Source organism: Podarcis tiliguerta, assembly GCF_965153285.1.
Source record: "Podarcis tiliguerta genome assembly, chromosome: 7".
NCBI classification, from domain to species: Eukaryota; Metazoa; Chordata; class Lepidosauria; order Squamata; family Lacertidae; genus Podarcis; species Podarcis tiliguerta.
The window spans coordinates 46,044,591-46,066,549 of NC_139540.1; the positions used below are offsets into that span (position 1 = coordinate 46,044,591).

Sequence of the window (21,959 nt, forward strand, 5' to 3'; positions counted from 1 at the left end):
AGTTCTAGGGCAAGTAAGAACACTTCAAGCTGCGTAGTCTTGGTGCAATGTGTCATACAGCATAATCCAGCAACTGTTTCTCACATGTTATGTTAAGTCAGCTAAGTTATGTTAAAATGGGTTAAAAGGAGAGAAGTGAAAAGTTTCAGGCCTTTCCCCAACACATTCATATACACCTCTCCAACGATCTTACTTCTGCATCCCCCAAAGGATAAAACAAACATCATTAGCTGTACTCCCTGCTATTCATAGAATCAAAGAATTGTAGAGTTGGAAAGGACCCCAAGGGGCATCTAGTTCAACCCTTTGCAATGCAGGAAATCATCAATAAAGACACCGCAATGGGTGAAGCATGGCCCATTTTCCCAAATTTGCCCTATTCTATTTTCCCACTATTCTAAGACAGAAATCATATTGCTCAATTACTACCTCTACCCCTACACACACACACACACACACACACACACAATTAAGGGTGAATTAGGTGGTGCCATACACATGGGAGGGGTGGTTCCTTAGTGGTAGAAGTGTGGACGAGTATTGCACATTAAACCACATAGTCCACAGTATAGTATAGTACTTCACTTTCCCCCATATATATGAATGACAATCATTAAACGGTATTATAGAAAATAAAGGTATGCATTAAGGAACATAATGGGATAGGATTATAATCATGACATGCCCCTGATTTTACCTAATGCCCAGAGCAAGAAACAGATTTTACTCCCTCTCAGTTGTGTGTCAGACTGCAACCTATTTATTACTCTGCCCCATAAAACTTGGTAGGAATAACTGAAACCTTAGAGTCACAGTGCTGTTAGGCTAGGAATGTCCAGAGTGAGGAATTAACTCTATATCGCCAAAAGTACACTTACAAGTTAGGAAAAGTCATGTCTATCTGTCCCCAGCTTTAAATAGCTGATGTATTCTTATTTAAGATCTGTTTGATTCCTGTTGTATCATGCTTTCCCATTCCCCTTCTTACTGCTGCTTTTTTGGGCTCACTTTTAATTTATTATTTTAGTAGATCGGTTCCTTGTGGTAGCAACATCTTGCATCTCCTGGGGCATTTCTCACCTGGGAAGTTTTATACTGAAAAGTAGGATATAAATCTGTTGAACAAACACATAATAAGTAATATACTGCAATCAACCTTGGTTGATTATAAATCCCCACAAATGCTGAAGTTTACAAACTGATCTAGCAGGTATTTCTCTAGAAGTAAAGACGATGCAGTAAAGACAGAAGCATTCAGCTTAATATGAAAAGACAATGAGCCAAATTATTGTTTTTGAAAATATTCTATTAGCTATTTTTTAAAAAAATAAAATGCCTTGCAAGAGCTTTCTCTAGCTCTCCATCTTTCTCTCCATCATCTCTGGAGCAGTTACTATGGTCTTTAATGTCTTGTCGACCTGGTCATGATCAATGGCACAAATCTAACTTTAATAAAGAAGCCGTTCTTCTAATCTTTCTTCCTGACACCAGTGCCACTGAACCTCAGAAGCTTCTGAGTATTCTTTACACCTGACTTATCTAGAGGGTTTATTTATGTTTCTCATGTTTCTTTTGTAACCTGCAGTACAGAATATTGGAGAGAGCAGGAAAGGAGATAAAGCCATTTATTACTTTCCAACAAGCTCAACTTTAAACAACATTTGCCATAGGTTTTCATTCCAGGAATATTTACTGGAGGATTTTGTCTAGCTGCTAAATGATCCTCTCCATCTTTCATCAGGATCTGAAAGTTACTCTGATAGTTGAATATTACTGTTTTAGCAAAAGTCATCTAAGACTGGCAAATATAATTACTTCCACTGTAATAAAATGAAACAATTTTTATTGCCCAAGAGACTAGCAATAGTGAATAACAGCAGATGATAACAGGAGGCTGTTGAATATTTCATTTAACCCAAGACTGTTTATCAAAGCTGTCAGATGGATTTTAGGCAATATGCTCTCAACAATACTACATTTGCATAGTTTTGGGATTCAAGGATTAGAACTACAGCAAAAAAGTATAAATTACTTCAGCCCCCTTCTCACATTCTTAATCAGGTGCCTAAATCTTGCTGCTTTACAGATCTTGTTAGTTTGAACCTGAATGTTATCATATTTAATCAGTCCTCCTTTTAAAATGTTGTAACATTGTACATGAAAATAACATATTGAGGCAATAGTATAATAATTTATAGTCTTCAAACAATAAGGGTCCTTTTCACACTAGGACCCTTTGGTATGCAAGAAGATGCTTCATGCACAGTCAGAAAACTGGTCCAACTTAGTGATGCATGGATCTGCCAATTTCAGTTCTCTTAGTTTCTCAGTTTTCCATTCTTAAATTCAAATTTCCACATTTTTGCAGCAATTTGTGAATTTTTTTTTTAAAATCCTCATAAAAACTCTTCGGCATTTTAGTGCAAATTTCTCTTAATACATTGACTAATGGACACATTTATGTAAGCAACTTCTGTTTAATGTAATGCATTTTGTATGTTATTTTCAATGATTATTGGGGACATTTTTGCCTAACATGTCTATTTCTGTAAACATGGCCTGGCCAATTGCAAAATTTGGGTAAGCGTGGTTCTCACATTGTTTAGAAAAGTACAAATTTGATAAATTTAGCTTTAATTTCTCCCCCATCCTTAGTCAACTTCACTTAGTGTCACTAAATGGGAGACGTTCCCCAGGGGTTCTCCCAGGCCTAACTGGAGATGCCAGGGATTGAACCCAGGACCTTGCACATGTTAAGCATGAGCTCTGTGTACTTTACCACTTCTGATAATTGCCTTTTTGCATCCAGCTCTCAGAAATGGAATTAGTACTGTGGTTCCATGCACATTTAATATAGCACTGTATTTCCCATAACAATTTCATAATGCCCATCTCCATGGATGAAGGCCTAAGCAGGTTTCCTTAGAAGTTAGTCCCATTTGGTTCAATACAGCTTACTCTTTAGAAATGGGCACTGCGGGCTGCAGCCTTCATTTAGCAAGTGGTCTTCCCATTTGGTTAGTTTTAAGGCAGCTTTTGCTTATACTGGCTTATCAGCCCTTTTGTTAGCTGTTTCTTAGACTAGTTCCCTTCTGGCCTGGTTTACGAAATTACTAATTTCCTGCTAACAGCCCCACAGAGAGCAGTGATGAAGCTCTACAGAAATACTGAACTCCATACTCATTTGCACTGGATTGTAATATCATTTATTTAATATATAAATTATCCCAAGGAGATTCACAATAAGAAATTACAATAAGATACATTTACATTAAAACCACATTGAAAACAAAAACACTTTAAAAATTCACAACCTCAAAACCACATCGGACAGCAGAATAAATGATGCAAACGAAGTGTTTAAAATATAGTTTCCTTTCCCATCGGATCTGAAGAAGTCATTTCATTGGAACTGCTTGAGAGAATCAAAATGTCTTAATTTAGCATCTAGAATAGGCATGGGGAACCTCAGACCCAGTAGCCAAATGCAGTCATCCAAGCTCTCTCACCTTGGGACTGCCCCATTGTCCCCCATCCACACTACTCCTTGAGTGATTTTGCCTGGCAAGAATTAAAGCCACCACACACGTGAGAGACTAGTACAGTGGTACCTCTGGTTAAGTACTTAATTCGTTCCAGAGGTCTGTTCTTAACCTGAAACTGTTCTTAACCTGAAGCACCACTTTAGCTAATGGGGCCTCCTGCTGCTGCCGCCACGCCGCCAGAGCACGATTTCTGTTCTCATCCTGAAGCAAAGTTCTTAAACCGAGGTACTATTTCTGGGTTAGCGGAGTCTGTAACCTGAAGCGTATGTAACCCGAGGTACCACTGTATTCTATTCTGGACTAGCCATGCAACAGTCAGGAGATCAACCCGTGAATATGTGTGTGCATGCATGTGTGTGCATACATGCCTGTGTGTGTGCGTGTGTGTGTGCAGTATCACTTAATAAGGCTTGCCAGTCTTTTTACTGACTTCTCCTTCTGCTCCTTCAACAACAACTCGATCTGTAAGATGTTAACAGGCAACAGTGCTTATCTCTGTACTATGGAATGCTTTACCTGCTGATTTTTGTTGATCAGCCTGGTGTTAAAAAAGAAACAGACTGGACCAGGGTTCCCTCCCTTCTTTCTTTCTGCTTCAGTTAATAACCTTCCATCCAATGCACTCTGCAAAATAGTGGCAACCATTCTTTATGTTGGGCTGCTAAGTTATATGTGGCAGCACAGGCTGCATGCACTTGCATTCATAACAGTGTCAGCATATAGCCACTAGTGATGTTTCTGCATTACCTGCTTTGGAATATCAATTTACCCAGCTTGTAGTGCTTGGCTCTATTACAAATTTGAGATGCATCTCCCCCAAATTGCTCCAGCTCAGAATGTCAAATGAGATTCCTCATTCTATGAGATTATGCACATGTGCAGTCAGAATTAACAGACCAGGCATCCAAATGTCAATTGCTTTGTAACACATGCACAAACATTCTTAAATGTTAACCTCCTTACTCTAATTGCTTTGAACTATGCAAACCCTGCTTTTGTTTTTTGGCTTGATTCACACCATCACTTCAAAACACAGTTAAACTTAATAATGGTTTAAAGGTGTACATGCAGTATTCTAGTGCATGGGTTGAAAATAATGGGTGCTTCAATCTTCTCCCACTCTCACTGTTGTCACATAGCCAGGAATAAAGGCATGGTTTGGTTTGGCATTACATCCAAACCCAGGCTCATGTTTGTGTGTTTGCAGGGACAGATGCACACATAGATTGATGCTTTGCATCCTCTAGTTCTTCTACTTCGGGATAAAAATGTCAGACCCAAACAATTCCAGTTTATATGAGACATGGTAGTTTAAAATTATGGAAAAATGATGTTCTGTAGTAAAAATAAATAAATCTGTTCTAGTATAAGCATGCTGCTATTTCTCATTTGTTCTAGCTCAGTCCAGTGGAAATTTAACATGGGCTTCTCAAGTGCACGCTAACCAATTTAGTGGAAAAAGGTTTATTGGAAATGAGTAAATAATATTATATTTGCTATGGACATCAGATTCCTCATGATCTACCTTCCAAATCATTTCCCACAATTTACCATGTAAATCAGCGCTATTACATAGAAACATAGCATTTCCCTGTTCTTAATCCAAATAATTAGATTAAACAGCATAGAAACTCACTTGATTAAGGTTTTACCTACATGTGAATCCTACTAAACCTTGTGGGCAACTCACCAGAGGTCTACTGATCCCTGTGATGCATGCAACATCTAGCTGAGATCTAAGTTGGCTATCATTAATGCTCTTGACATAAAACATGCAGCCTGCATTTCTTATTAAGCCATGTACTTTAAAGGCTCTACAAAACACACAAGTTAAACAACTATGAAAGAAGTAACGTGTTGCTGGGCATTGACAATAGGACTTTTCAAAATGGAAGGATACACAGGTTTCCACAAACCTGCTCAGCGGCTTATCAAGGTTATTCCCTTTTATAAGTGGGATGTTGAGTAGTGCAGGGACACTCTCCCTTGGCTTCTTGTTTATGCTGCGGTTTGGACCAGATGAGAAAACAGCAGGACTTTTTTCAAAGCAGCGGGGAAACATCCCTCCTGCTGTTTGCATTCCTTAAACGGCAGCACTAATACCAACTCCTCCCCCCAACTGCAATATTATGCCATCACTAGAGGTATGAGGGAACACAGAATTATAAAATAAGTTACACTATACATCCGCAAACCCCGTTTTTAGTGTTTGAACAGGTAGAACAATACTGGCACCACAGTTATGCTGTTGCCAGGCCTGAAGAGTGGAATATTTTCAGAAACTGCTGGCACAAGGGATATTAGTCACACCCTGCTGTCGTTTAGCAGAGCTGGCCCAATGTATTTTTCTGCCTGAGGTGGAGCAACAAATGCATAGTAGCCAAGGTCAGCCAAGTTATTTTAGCATATGAAGAGCTGCTTTCCCTCATGGCATTAAAAATGATGGTGATGATAACAACAGCAGCAAATAGCAATAATAATACTTAACTAAGTTCTGCCATTTCATGAACCCAAAATCAGTTGCCCCTCTCTTCCTGATGGTAGAAAGTAGAGAATAAGATGGCGCTGTCAATCATTCTTTAGAGAAAATGTTGCTATGGCATTTTGCAAAAGTGGCCATCTGTGTGTGGTTTTTTAAAAATAATTATTAAGCTTTCTTTTCCCCATGAATGAATTAAATCTTCATCACTATGGACTACACACCACTAAACAAGTGTTCTTCATACATGCCAGTTGTTTCCATCATAATATACATCATCATTCTGTCTAATTACCCTTCTCTCTTCACCCATCAAATTGCAACTTTCAATAGAATAAAACAGCTTCTTTTCTGGTTTTTGAATGAAGAATGAGCTCATGCTTAACAAAAATACTAGCCGGACATAACATAAATTTACTGCTCATCTGCTGTCAGTACTAGGAAGTATTTAAACAGATCCCGCTACTTTAACATCCTGTGAAACTGGGGAAAAGAAATGTCTTCCTTCTGATTCGCACTTTCAACATACTTACTTGCTAATTCAGATTATAATTTTCTTTCTACATCTATAGTGTAGTCACCATCCATGTCTGGGAAAAGAGTATCATATGGTAATTCTGACTAATTGAAATAAGCCACAGTGGTTATTTTAATTATGGAAATTATACAATTATAGAATGTATCAAAATTATAAAATATATTAAATTGCTGTGCAAAAGGTTACATTCATACGCTGAATAGATTTTAGATAATTGCCCTGTGCTTTATATAAAACTTCTGAGGAACTTATTCAAATCTGCTGCCCATTATTCTCTGCAGAATTATTCCCAAACTATTTCTCTCCAGATGTTGGGAGGCTCCCGGCTCTCAGCCTCGGCCAGCATGGCCAATGATGGGAAAATGGTACCCCAATAGTTTCTGGAGGGCACCAGGTTGGGGAAGGCTGTCTTAGAACAAATTCACCAATTGGGTATGCTCCAGATAGTCTTGACTAGAATTCCTATCAGTGCCAGACCTGATCCTCTGTCCTCACCAGATACTTACAAAAAGCAGTATTTCAGAAGAGCCTAGTATTGAATAGCTGGCTGTAGCATGGATGGTTCATAAAAAATATATTGTTTTATCTGTGGAAAACAACACTACATGCATTTGCAAGTAAGTCTTGCAGAGTCCCACTTCCTCCCATGTAAGTGGGTGCAGGATTGCAGCCAGGGATTGATAGCTTTATCGGTGATAATAGGTTTATAATGCAAGATCTTTATCAGGGGCTAAGAAAACAGTCTTTTTATCTTTTTTATTCTTCTCTGTGGACACTTATGAAAATAGGGCCCTGAGAAAAATGTACTTTTTAATTGTAAATTCTGCTATTATTTTTACTAGATATTACAGTATATATGCTAAGTACAATGCAAGGAGGAAAAGCCTAAAGTTACAAGTAAGGGCAGGGCTTTTTTTGGCCGGAACTCAGTTCTGACACCTCTCTGCTAGGCTCCATTGCCATTATAAGAGAACAAGGGTGGCATTCATGGTGAGTTCTGGCACCTCTTTTTCTAGAAAAACAGCACTGCCACGCTGATGAAGTTGTAGCAAGCTTGTGCTGGGGGAGGTTTAGCAACCGCAAACAATACAGAAGATGTTGCAAGATAAGGTTTCAGTAGGGATTTATTTACAGGAAACAAAGTGTCTAGGAGAAGCAAGACAAAAATGGGGCGGATAACAACGGAATGACAGAAGTACACAAAGGGATCCCACTGAATTTGTCACAGATACTGAAAGAAATCAGGTTTACTAGGTATTGAAAAACCCTTCAAAATATAATAAAATAAAAACCGGCAAGATTTTAAGCATTCATAGTTACTGATGTGCATCCAGAGTGTCTCTATTTGGACACAAATGGATAAAGGATGTGAATGTCAGTACAGTGGTACCTCTGGTTGCGAACGGGATCCGTTCTGGAGGCCCGTTCACAACCTGAAAAGAATGCAACCTGCATCTGCGCGTACGTGGGTTGCGATTCGCCGCTTCTGCGCATGTGCGTGATGTCATTTTGTGCGTCTGCACATGCGGCAAAACCCAGAAGTAACCCTTTCTGGTATTTCCGGGTTGCCATAGGATGCAACCTGAAAACGCGCAACCTGAAGCAAACGTAACATGAGGTATGACTGTATTTCATCAGCATAAAACCATGTGAAACCCACACAAAATTTCATACTGTGATCAATGCCTGTTCAATACCAAAAAACCTCATCAATGCTGAAATGAAATGAAGCACAGCAGGATCTGGAATAGACGGAAGGAGATGCCTTTCCCCCAGTGCTTACTTTACATGGCAAATTCTGACCTCCCACAATTGTTATCAAAAGTGTAGCGGTTTAAAACAGAGCACAAAAATCTAAAGAGCATAATTTTGAAATGGAAGCTAAAGATGTCACCATGACATCTGTATTTTACCACAGTCATCCCTCTTTCTTTTTTTAACGTCTCTGCAGTGCCTCTTTCAAATATCACAGAATGTGTTTCAGCTGAACTGATCTGGAATGACTTTTTTAAAAATAAAAATATTTATAGACCGCACCTCATACAGAAAAACTCAGGGTGCTGTACAATATTTACAAAATTACAAAAGAGATAAAATGCCATTAAAAACAATACTGATCACAAAAATGACTGCCGTATCTTAAAAAGTTTAAACCACTAAATAGGCCTGTCAGCACAAAAAAAGAGTCCAAGAGATGGCTGGAGCTTAGGAAACCTGCCAAGTATCTGCTGGGGGAGTATTCCACAGCATGGGATTGGGGCACCAAATGCCCAACTTTAAGGCAATTTGCTTTCTGAAACACAGGAGAAAACTAACAGCACCTCCTCCAGATGTGTATGGCTTTATATCATTTGAAACAACATGTTCTAGTTTAAATACGGAGGGTCTACCTAATTACACTAGAACAGGGGGAGCCAATGCAATGTCCTCCAACTGTTGTGGACTCCAGCTTCTATTAGCCTCAGCTACATGTCTGATGGTCAGGGATGATGGAAGTTACAGTCCAACGGGGCACCACATTGACTACTCAGCTAACACAGACTTGATAGGTGTGTTTGGATGATCAAATCGTGGCTTAATATAAGTTAATATATGACCGAGCCCATTTGCATTTACCTTTGCATGAACTAGAAAACAAACAAGACATCTTTCATTAACTATAGTTTGAAGCTGCTTTTTATATCTTCTTGGCTTGCTCTAAAGCTATTAACCATGACTTCTTTTCTTGGACAAAATGGGAAATTAAAGTTAATGGAATACTTCTGCTGGTTTGTTTGAGAGGAGCCAAGGCACTGTGTGCACAGGCAAAAGAGTCATTAGTAGAATAATAATAATAGTAGTAATAATAATAATAATATTTTTTTATTTGTATCCCACCCTCCCTGGCCAAAGCCAGGCTCAGAGTGGCTAACAACAGGTAAAAATAGCACAGTGTACATAAAATCGCACAAACTATTAACATTTTAATGCAGTTAATTTTGCCCCATTTCCGAACTATGGACAAGAGATCAGGGATGCCACATGGGCTTGGCATTTTCTTCATCCCATGAAAGCCCCTCCTTCCATTCTAGAACTCAATACTTTTTAAACAATATTTATTACATTTAGCCATGTAGAATTAAACAATTACATAACACTACATTAAGTCACGGCGAATCATTTGCACCCTTTAACTTAAATTTACATTCAAGTCAATGTAATGCAGCCTATGCAATAGTGAATGAAAGTGAAGAATACAAATAAAGCCCACAGTTGCAAAAATTAATATACCAATGTCCCAGGCACTTTGAGAGCTTAGTGCTCTGCTCTAAGAGAGGATTGGGAGGGCCAGAAAGAGTGTGGCAAAGCCGCAGAGATGCACAATCAGCAGCAAGATATAAAGATAGCTGCCAGCGTGACTGATGCAGGTCTCAGGGAGGAATAGTGAAGAGAGAAAGTGTGTGAGATTGAGATATCAGCAGGAAGGAGCTTATGAGAAAAAGGACAGAGTTAGAACTAAACAGGGAGAGAAGGAGGTGAGGAAGAGCCTAAAGTAAAAAGGGCATAGATAAGCACAGTAACCAGGGAGACAGAGGTCCCCAGAAGGGGTGGCATAGTTACAGAGGAAACCAACAAGGCTAGAGAAGGTAGGAAGGAGGGAGAACAGAGTGGAAGATCAAGAAGAATTAGAATAATAGAATTGTAGAATTGGAAGGGACCCCACAGTTCATCTAGTCCAACCCCTTGACATGAAGGAATTGGTAAGCACTTTTCCAAGGGAGCCATGAAAAGTGAGCAAGATAAAGAAGGAAGGGCTGAGAGGTGACAGATGCACCTTAGCAGGAAAGCAGGTTTTGGCAGGGGATATAGCAGGCAGAACATTTGTGTGATATTGTCCAATGGAAATACTGTAGAGGGGATCCGATGATGACAAGAGCCATGCTCACCAGACATCTCTGAATATAAGAAACCTCCTGGCATTGTGAGAATCCTTGGGAGCCAAGGATGAAGGTTTTGAGGAGTTTACAACCTGTAAGTTTGCCTATTTTGTTTGTCTGATTCTTTTCTTCAAGAATCTTCTGAAATTAAACAGCTTGCCTGATTCCAACATGTAATGAATTCTGTGTTTGTTTTTGGAGGTTCTGCACTAGTTTAGAAAATTTAGGGAAAGTGGTAAAGGAATGTTCAAGTGCTTTCCATTTGCAGCTCATGAGACTGCAATACCATGCAGCTATAACCATGTACAATGGAGACACAAACTGAGATGAAGAATGTGGATCAGGGAGATTGGGCAAAGTGGAAAAAGCCTCTTTGATCTTTCCGCCCTTCCATCCCATCCCTTCCCATCCACTGCTGCTGTCTTTGCTCCCTCATGAGCACAGCAGCAATGGACTCATAAGGGTGGTAGGAGGCACTATGAGAAATCTGGTTCTACATTCTAAGCCCAAAAAAGAGGCAAAGGTACTCAAAAATAAAATATTTTTTATTAAAAATACTTTCTTCAGCAGCAAAGAACCAACTTATAGTGATCTGGTCACAGCATTGTTGTTTGTTGTTTTCATTATTATTATTATTACTAATATTGATGTTGTTATTTATTGATTGCCTTCTATACAAGCCCCTCCAGGGATGCTTTGAATAGCTGTCAGTGGTGAATGTGAGTAGTTGCAAATGATCTCCTTGTGCAGGGACTCTTCAACTTGCCTAAACAAGAAGTGCTCTTTTTAAAATAAATACATTTTGAGATGTGTGTTAAATTGGTCTGGGAAATGATCCAGTTTTGGGGATGATCTCAGATAATTTCCTGGTTAATCTGCAGCAAGTAGGAGGAAAATTCACCCATTCTAGTCAGAGCAGTGGCTGCAGTTACTTGCAGACATACCTTATCAACTACCATGACCTATGTGTACCACAAGCAGTTACATCCAAGAGATGTAACTGCCCTTTCACAAACACACACTAAACTTCACGCAATACATCAAAAGCTAGAAACAATATAGATGAGACCAGTCACTCACTGTACTCCTAATCCCTAAGGGGAAATTGTTATAGGAGAAGAACAGTCAAAGTCCTGTAGTTGAAACAGTTTTCACATCTGTGGAAGACTACTCGGCTCTTATTTTTAAATGCAACATAAAACGTCTTCAAGCCAGGTAACTCAAATTATACTGGACAGCATGAAGCAAGGGAACAAACACAGTATCTAGCCCACCAGCATAATGTATTTTTCTACCCCACTCCTTCTCAATACCCAATGCCACCCAAATATTGTAAGTATATTATATGACCTGTGATGCTTTACTGTCATTGTTACTCCTTAATGCAGACAAATGCATCTGTGCAAATGCTTACAGCTGCGGCATGATCAATGGTTACTACTTATGATAGCTGTATTACCTCTAGGATCAGAGGCAATATGCTTCTGAATACTAGAGCTGGGGACTGCAAGCAGGAGAGTGCTGCTGTGCCCATGTCCTGTTAGTGGGCTTCCCATAGACATCTGGCTGGCCACAGTGAGAACAGAATGCTGGACTAGGTTAGTCTGATACAGCAGGGCTGGTCTTATATTCTTATGCTGGAGTACTGACTGTCTCGCCAGAGTAGTGCATGCTCTGGTTATCTCCCACTTGGATTCCTGCAACACACTCTGTGTGGGGCTACCTTTGATGGTGACCTGGAAATTACAACTAACCCAGAATGCGGCAGCTAGACTGGTGACTGGGAGTGCCTGCCGAGACCACATAACACTGGTCCTGAAAGACCTACATTGGCTCCCAGTACGTTTCCGAGCACAATTCAAAGTGTTGGTGGTGACCTTTAAAGCCCTAAATGGCCTTGGCCCAGTATACCTGAAGGAGCATCCCCACCCCATCATTCTGCTCGGACACTGAGGTCCAGCGCCAAAGGCCTTCTAGTGGTTCCTTCACAACAAGAAGTTAAGTTACAGGGAACCAGGCAGAGGGCCTTCTCGGTAGTGGCACCCGCCCTTTGGAACGCCCTCCCATCAGATGTCAAAGAAATAAACAACTACCTGAAGTTTAGAAGACATCTGAAGGCAGCCCTGTTTAGGGAAGTTTTTAACAGCTGATGTTTTAATGTATTTCTAATCTTTTGTTGGAAGCCACCCAGAGTGGCTGGGGAAACCCAGCCAGATGGGCGGTGTATAACATATATAATAAATTATTATTATTATTATTATTATTATTATTATTATTATTATTATTAGTATACTAGTGGCAAATGCCATGAAATGTTCTTTTACTATATTTCTTCAGGAAGCCTACTACCTCCTCCTCATGATTCTATAGCATACTTTTACCTCCTTGAATTGTCAACATGTCAACACACTGTGAATCTCTATTTTGTTCCTATTGAAAAATTCAGCAATATAACAGTATTATATGACATGCAACACAAGAACTTTCCTAACCCATGATAAAAAAGTGACACACATAAAGCCACTTGGGGGAAAAGTGAATGAGGAAGAAAAACAGGCAAACTGATTAAAGCAGTTGAAAATTACCTTTCTTAATTTTTGCACAAAGCTGTTATAATGTGCAAAGACAACTTGAGTAAGAATCTTTGGGGGTGGAAACAAATTGCAGAAAATGTTTAGAGCCATATATGCAATTTCTAAATCATTCTAATGAGCAGCCTCATATTTTATAAACCTTTGCTCTCTTGATGAAGAATTGCAGGCTGCATTATACTTTAAAGGAGGCAAGCAAAACAGCCTCTCGAGGCAACAGATGAATAAAAGATGATGTTTTCCCAAGGGAGAAGCATTAAGCACTTTATAGCACAACAAAACTGAGAAACCCCAAGCAAGGAAGGGGGACACAGCTGGAATTCAGCAGGGAGGAGACTGATATTAGTTTTGGCATCTGCATTATTTTAATTCCCATTGGGGTGCAAGCAGATCCATAGCATTTTATTGAAGGCAAACAAGGCAGGGCTGCATAGCTTCAACCAACCCCCCCCCAAAAAAGTCCAAGGTTCATCCCACAGATTCAAAGTAGGCTTGTCATCAAGCATACGCACAACAGGAATCATTAGCAAATGCTTGACAACTGTATATGATACTAATGGTCCTCAATATTGTTATAGATTTAGGGTACCAGAGCCCGGTAGAAATTAATAAATGGTAGTATTTAGATAATATTTGGTATATGAAGGGAAATACAAGCTGTGCCAGACAGGAGATTTCTGGGTTATCTTATGCAAACCAGCCTGGTCAGTCTGGTTAAGCGCAGAATCGTTAAGATACAATGGAGAACCAGGCACTGAGCCATTAATGTCCAGCTCTGAGGAGTGGACACAGAGAGGAGAATTGGCATGTTGCCAAGGTGACGTGTGTGTGTGTGTGTGTGTGTGTGTGATGATGCCACAGGAACAGAAGTAAAACTTTGGAAAGAGAGACACTGCAAAGAAATCTACTCTTCCTTACTCCCTGTTGTTCAAACACAATTCAATTGATTCTGGTTTCTAAATTTAGAACACAGTAAGCTCAGTGATTTTTATGAAAGCAAATGAATGCATAATCATAGTCAGGTACACACAAAATTGAATTACAATCTCAATATTTGCTATGGTACTGATTTACGTTTGTCAAACTGGTATGCTTAATTGCAGTTCCAATATTATAATAGGGTGCCTATGAACATTCCTTATACCTTGGTAAATATAACAGCTCACTTTGAATCACGTTTAAAATGAATAGAGAAATATGAGCAAAACATCCACCAAAAAGACTGAGCAACCCAAACTAGGGAATTGTATCTTGACCACTTAATGTAGCGTGAAGGTCCCAAAGGGCACAACCATACAAATGCTTTTCAGCACTTTCAGAGAAGCAGATGATGCATTTCCAGATAAGTAAGGCTAAAGAAGCTTTGACTCTGCAGACAGCTTGCCTAGACCTTTAAGTCCCAATATATTCATGAGAAACTGATCTCCCTAACTCCCCATATAAAAACTGTCACTCTTGTAGCTGTTGCCTCCTTCTGCTAAACTGTTTCAGAAGTGAGTATCAGCAATAATTTTCCAAGTGGAAACTTACTAGAGCATGCAAACAACTTCCTGCTGAGCTGACCAGCTATATTTCCCCCATCAAAGTTCCCCACACCTTTGCTTCCCCAGATTTCATATGAGGTGCAGGTGTATGCTAGATTTTTTATCACTATTGACGGAACAATGCAGATGAAACCTTACCAAGTGGTTGCACGCACTGCATGGCAAATCACCACTAGGTAAATTATTCCTTCATAACCACCCAATCATCCACAAGGGGACTCTTTCTTTCAGTTCTCCAGTGAACTGATCAAAATGTATTTAATTGATGGGATGGACAGTCTATTTCAATAAATTAGTAATTTAATTTTTTTTAAAAAAAGGATAGACAAAGGTATGAAGGAATACAGAAAGAGCAGGCACATGTTGGTCAACATAAGGTAAGTCAGGGCTGTCTTAAGCATATGCGGCACTAGGGTGCAAAGATCCACCCAGTGCCCCCCCCCCGGTTGTCCAGTCCCAGGCGCGCAGGAGGGTGGGGCTGGCCAGCCGCCAAGCTTCTCGCTAGCTTGGTCGCCCCTGAACTCACTGCGCAGAACCGTCTGCAGCAGAAGAGCCCACCGCGGCGCTCCGACCGATGGGTGGGCTCTTCCCCGGACTCAACTTTCAGGCCCTGAACTCTCGGCCTGGTGCCCCTGAGAGCCCAGCACCTGGGTGCCCCGGACCCCTAGCGCTTATGGGTAAGACAGCCCTGAGGGAAGTGGAGCCTCCATCAGCTGTACCAAGATGGCAGTTCCATCAGAGTCCTCTCTCCATCAGCTGATACCTAGCAACAGCCATCACATCAGGTTGTAGCAGAGGGAGAGAATCAAAGCAAGCCAATGCTGATGATTATATTTATACTTATTTACATCCCACCTTTTCCCCAGACAGGGACTCAAGGCGGCTTACAGATAAATTGGAAAAGCTAAAAAGATAGCAAAGATAATCATTAGAAAGTAATTAAAAGCTAATAGAATTAAAATCATATAAAAAGATCTATTTAAAAAATACAGAACAAGAAGCAGCAGAAGCAGAAACAAAACAAAACAAAACATCACAGCACTAGGCCTTTCCAGTCATTTCAGCATCAGCATCATCAGCATCATTTTGCCTTGCCCTAAAGATATTATCGAGACACAAAATTGCCCTAAAGGCAATGTGGCTCAATGTACCAATTTGTGGGCTTCAGCGCTAGAATTTTCCAAATGTTGTTTTGCCCAGGTCCAAATGTTTGCCTGAACACATAAAGAAGAAGTTTATAAGATGAAGATGGCTGAGGTCAGAATAGATCTGTCTCAGTGCACAGCAACTCACTTATAAATGATCACCCTTTCCTCAAAATATTATTCAAATTCTATTTCAGGCAAGAAATTGTGAATTATAAATTTAGGATGCATTCTATAAAGCCACAAATATAATCTGCATTTTCCCCACAAGCCAGAAAAGCTTCTTTGAACAGTGCTGCCAGGGTCTTAACAAAGGAGCCTTCTCAGTTGTTTGTGACTATGCCAAGTTTATTAAAAACTACTGCAATTAGTCAGAGCAGCCATTACACTTTGGACTGTGGGTGTGCTATAGCAATGTGGCATGTGCCACAGTGGGAGATGTTCAGAAAGGCAGCTTTCACTTGTGTGACTATATTGCCCTCTAATGCCTGATTTAATCAATACTTTCAGACTCCAAATATATTCCCTAGACCAGGATATGAAGCAAGGCTGGGAGAGACTTCTGCTTCAGACCTTAACAGCTGCTGCCTTAAAAATATTTGGTTAGCAGGTCCAATCCTCTGACTCAGTTTCACATGTTCATATGATTTTGGGAGTGGGGCGTGAGTAGTTTTATGACAATAAATTGAAAAAAGAAATGGATAAAAAGAAATCACTCATGCATGCAAAGCTGAGAGTGATTTTAATACAACGGAGGAAATGTTTGGTTTGCAGACATTGCCTAAGACATCAAATTCTGTTGATGTTATTCCAGTTAAATAAGATGATACAATTTGGCGTGAAATAGAACACCTAGGTATGTAAAAAATAGAGAATTCATCTCTGAAATGTTGAAAATAAAAACGATGTTTAAAAGTATACATAGAACTCATATGCTTGGAGAGACTTGGTCTTATGCCAATTCATGTAACCAGATTTCCAGACAAGGCATTCTGTTCATTCATCATTTCCCTGCATACTGGGACATACAGTGGTACCTCGGGTTAAGAACTTAATTCGTTCTGGAGGCCCATTCTTAACCTGAAACTGTTCTTAACCTGAGGTACCACTTTAGTTAATGGGGCCTCTTGCTGCAGCCACACGATTTCTGTTCTCATTCTGAAGCAAAGTTCTTAACCCGAGGTACTATTTCTGGGTTAGCAGAGTCTGTAACCTGAAGCATCTGTAACCCGAGGTACCACTGTACCGTACTTTTCCGTGTATAAGATGGCGTTTTTTTTACCTGAAAACGCTTAAAAATTGGAGTCGTCTTATACATGGGTAGTGCAGAGGGGGGGACGGTGAAAATGATTTCTGTCTTGAGTAGCAGATTGTCACTAACGTTATTGCAGGTGATAGGCTGCTGCGGCAATGTCCACTTGCGATTGGTTGCTGCTGTGAGAATGTCTGCTTGTGATTGGGCTCTGCTATGGCAATTGGGTGTGTGATTGGCGGCGGCTAGTGTTGATCGGAAATAGGATAGGAGGCTTCTGCATTGTGTTCGATCGCAAGCATTTGAAATTTGGGTGAGCTTTTTTTCATTCCTCCCATTCTGGACAATCTCCCCCCATTTTCTTAATATTGAGTCCTCAAAATAAGGGGGCATCTTATCGAGGGGAAAGTACGGTACATATACTGACGATTTTTTTCACTGAAAGTTCCATGAACAGCAGATTAGATTGAATTCCACAGGATTATCAGAAAGCAGAGTTGCCCTTGTAAGCTGGCCACACTAATGTTGCACACCAGAATCACATTATTCATTATGTTTATATACACCAAAATGTGATTCCCTAACCCTGACCTCATTTCATAAATGAAATTGGAAGACTAGCATGTATTGCATATTCTTATGTTTCATTTTTTTGATAAAAATGTATTCTCCCTCACTCTGAAGTTCTGCTTCTAATTATTTGTCCAAATAGGAAACCCCTGAAAAAGAGGTATATCTGATTCATTTACACTTTAATTTATGTGCAGCATATTCCAGAGCATTTATAGTTAACTGTTGCCATCAGTTAACCACCTTCTGACTCTCTCAATCAAGTCCTAATAAGGTCATGCTATATCCAGTTATCTGTGTTTTTGCACAGATTCAAAATTAGCACCGTAAATTACAGCGAACATATTTTACATGATGTGTGAAATCAAGATCAATAGTTCCAGTCTTCCAAATATTTCCTTTTGAAGCCTACATCAATGTTTTTCTCCTTTCTGATTTTGCCGGGCCAGGCACAAATTCTGTTGCCAACAGAAATAGCAGCTATAACGTCAATTGCATACTTGGATAGTGAGCATCATGCCTCCCACAGAAGATAGTACTGAGGGAATCAGAAGATGAATTTTACTTTAAACAAATGGTTACATAATGACAAAACACTTACACTGTCAGGCTCTGACTTGGAGGTGCCACAGTGCAAAATCCAATATATTTTCATTAATAATTTAGAGTGATTTGTGATCTCTGCCATAAAGCACTCTATTTTGCTAACTCAGTGAATATACTTCTATGCTTCTGTGGGAGGGGGAAGGGGAAGGTAATCAATTTGAGATAACCAGAGCACTGGATATGTTTTAGCCTCTATGGACCTAAGTACACAATCTATGCTATCAGGGTCGGAGGGCCCAAGGTCTGTACCAAGGCAGGCCACACACTCTCTCATTGGTCTTGCTCTACACTCATCTTCAAGTGCTCTAGCTTAACTGGAACATGTCCTTGGACTTTGATGATGCCTCTTGCTTAACTGGACAGAAAGAGGTGTAAAAACCTTTGTCTTTTGCATGGCTGGAATAATAACCTACGGTACCCAGAAAACAGATGCCCCCATTGCCCCCATTCACTTTTGCCCCTGGCCACACACATTACTGTCCTACGGACTCACAGAGGTTCTTCACGAGGGAACGCAACCATTGGGTTGCAAATGGCTCCTCACCCCTTGCTCTTATCTTTTACTCTAGTTACACGGAGGAGCCTGCAGCAAGGCAGCTCAGTTGTTGCAGCACCATGGAGAGTTCTGAGTGAGCGACTTGCTCTAACGAGGACTGGAAGTGAACCAAGTTCTTGCAAGTCTGTCTCCAGTCCACATCACCTAGGCTCTTTCCCTGTTTCCAGGACTAGAGTCCTTAAAGGCCTAACCCTCTGTCATGAAGAAAGGCACCCCTTCACACAAAAGCCATACATGTTTCAAGGCTAATGAATGAATTAATTTATGCAGAATAATTCACAGCAACATACAGCTCATGATTCAATACAGCTTATGAAGTAGCATTTTCTTCTGCTAAAAGACGGAGCGAACATCCTGGATGCGTTCAGGACTCCTAAAAATCAGATGGACAGACACAAACATGAACAAGGGATACACGAGCATCCTGCAGCTTGCATCCAAAGTTTCAGCTTTTTGTGAGTGTTCAATGTGAACACACAGAAAGTTCAATGGTGCTCAAAAACTTTCACTGTCATTACCATCTCCCCTTTCTTCTGTCCCTAATGAGAGAATGAAAATGGAAGGCAGAGGATGCTGTCCAGCCCATGATGAGCCATTTTCCCTGGCAAAATAAATCATGTAAGTTGTGACAGTTTCCAATGAGGGTGCCAGCACTGGCTATTGTTGTTGTTATTTTATTTGTACCCTGTCCATCTGACTGGATTGCCCCAGCCACTCTGGGTGGCATCCTATCTCTGGCAGCACAGTGAAGTGACTTCTGGCACCACCTTCCTCTGCTTTTCCCCAGTTACATTTCTGGGTCCCTGGGGACAGAAAAGGAGGAAGTGGTGACAGTGCTTGAAAGGTTGGAAGTGAGCACAACCCTGTTTGCACCTCTACCCTGCTCACAAGCTTTCAATCAGAGGTGCTCACTTTTGTTATTCTTTCTGCTCAAATTCTTGCAGCATCCCTAACAGGAATACAAAAGTTACGCCAATACTCATAAACTCATAGCAAGAAGATAATCACTTTTGGATCTGAGCATAACGGTAAGCCAACCAATTAGGTTGGAGAGAAAGACTTCACAACCTGTCTCCTAACTTGGGGAGATTGAGAAATTATGGAACCTAGTGGCATTGTGATGTGGCAACACCTCTTCACATTATGATATTTAAACCTTGGTAATAGAACCATTTGCTTATGTTGTGAATTTTGGCTCTGACAAGTCACTATACAGTGATCTGGAAGCACTCACCCTCTTGTCCATGGCCATTCACTGTATAACATGCCAGTGCAAGGTGAGCAAATGGGCAGGTCTCACAAGGTCACTATGCATTGACTAGCATTGCCCCGATCCTTCTTGCTTACCACTTTGGAGCTTTAAGCTGAATGTAGCCAGGGACAGGAGACAATAGGATATGGCCTAGTTCCCTCCCCTTGGCCAAGGATAGCCTGGAATGGAAGTAAGCCTATACTGTGCCACTAGCACATCTGGATAGGGAGCGGGAAAGAGAAATCACTCAGCTGACAGTGGAAACCTCAGGCAGTCAGGTGCAGAGAAACAGCCTCAAGGAATAGGTCTCACAGGCCTTTACCAACATTAGGCTGAAAGTTATGGTGCCCACTGTGGACCTACTCACAGTGACCTATCCCTGCAGGGAGCGAGGCCTGAGCCAAGAAGGGAACAAACTGGACAAGACAAACTTCTGGGGTTTTGAAATTGGCCACAACTTTATTGATTCCAGATGTAGATTGGATTTGGCTTAGGCACTGGGTATATATTCCTCACAGCCCCCTGGAGGAGGCCTGTCTCAAGACAGGGTCAAAGTGTTGGAGCTTCTATACTGCAAAGTGTTGGAGCTTCTATACTGTCTTAAACAGCGAGTTACAGTTCTGTGATAGTTCACTGGCAGGATGTGGGCTTTTTCTGGGGTGGGGGGTTCCACCCCTTCCATTTGAAGTTACTCTTTGTCTGATCCTCCCCATCATTACATTTACTCTGTTTCCTTGAATAGGACAAGTGGGATACGTCAGATAAAAAGGAAATTGTATGGGGTGCTTTCTGTATGCTTCTACATTTTTAAAGCTTTACATATAAATAGAATCGTTCACAATTTCAAAAACATATAAAAGCATTATCCTTACATAAGAATATGACAAAATTAAATGGAACTGCTCAGTAGTCTAATAGTCTAGAGTGCTACTTTGCAGAAGATAGCACTTCAATGGTCTTACAAGTCTTAAATTAGCAGCCACTATTTACAACATATGGCTTTGCAGAAGTGAGTCAGAAAAAGACAACAAAAGTAATTAAATTTCCATCTTCGCCCTTGGTCCTATTGTCTCATAGTTTCAAGTATATAAAGCTCATTGCTCAAGAATCCAGGAAAAGCAACACAATATTTTCTATACTACCCTCTTACTGGTTTACTGTTGCACTATTTTATTAACAAGCATTTACCCTTAATCATTGGAGAGCTGGTACCTAATAGCAGCAGTCATCATCCTGCTTGTTTTCAGAACAACCCTGGAACTGGTGACACGCACATGGCAAGTAACTATGTCAATCACACACACATATTCTTATCCTTCAGCTGTTACAGGAACAGCAGTGGGGCTGGGGTGAATGGAGAAGCCAGGTCACAGTAACCCCCACACTATTGAGGTAACGTATGAAACAGCCTAAGGCCTCCCAATGATTTCATATCACTGTTCCAGTCTGAATCAGGAACGTCCCAGCTCATTGCTTATTATCTTAGTCATTTCACTGCACAAGCAATCAATGGCTATGGTTAAAGAAAACCTAGGGGATTACATGATGAATTCAATGACTTGAACTAATGGAGAGTGAGTTAACTCCCATGAATGCTACTCAAACCATCCCTCCATTCACAGTGGACACATGCCTAGATTCAATTGCCAGTATCCCAGAACAAGGAAATGACATAGTCAGTGATGAAAGCTCCTTGATCAGGCTGCATTTGTAGACCCAAATCCACTGAGGTTCTAGATTCAGCCAGCCATTACATGGATAGCATCCATTTCCATAGAGAGTTCTCATCCCAAGAGGAGATGCTTCCACACACTCATCCAGTTAGATCAGGGCAAGTATATATTTATAATATTTATCATTTTTTTAAATACACAATGTTTTTAAAAAACATGGGCGCAGGGAATTGAGAAGAACTAAAACCAGAAATGTGGTCCTCCACTAAGGAGACAAAACCACAACGTTTC

At 40.5% G+C, this 21,959-nt stretch overlaps 1 protein-coding gene across 9 annotated transcripts in view; it reads right to left on the reverse strand.

Moving 5' to 3' along the window:
• DLGAP1 (DLG associated protein 1) overlaps nucleotides 1-21,959 on the reverse strand; it is a 286,294-nt gene that overhangs the window by 114,464 nt on the left and 149,871 nt on the right. The window lies entirely within an intron of this gene.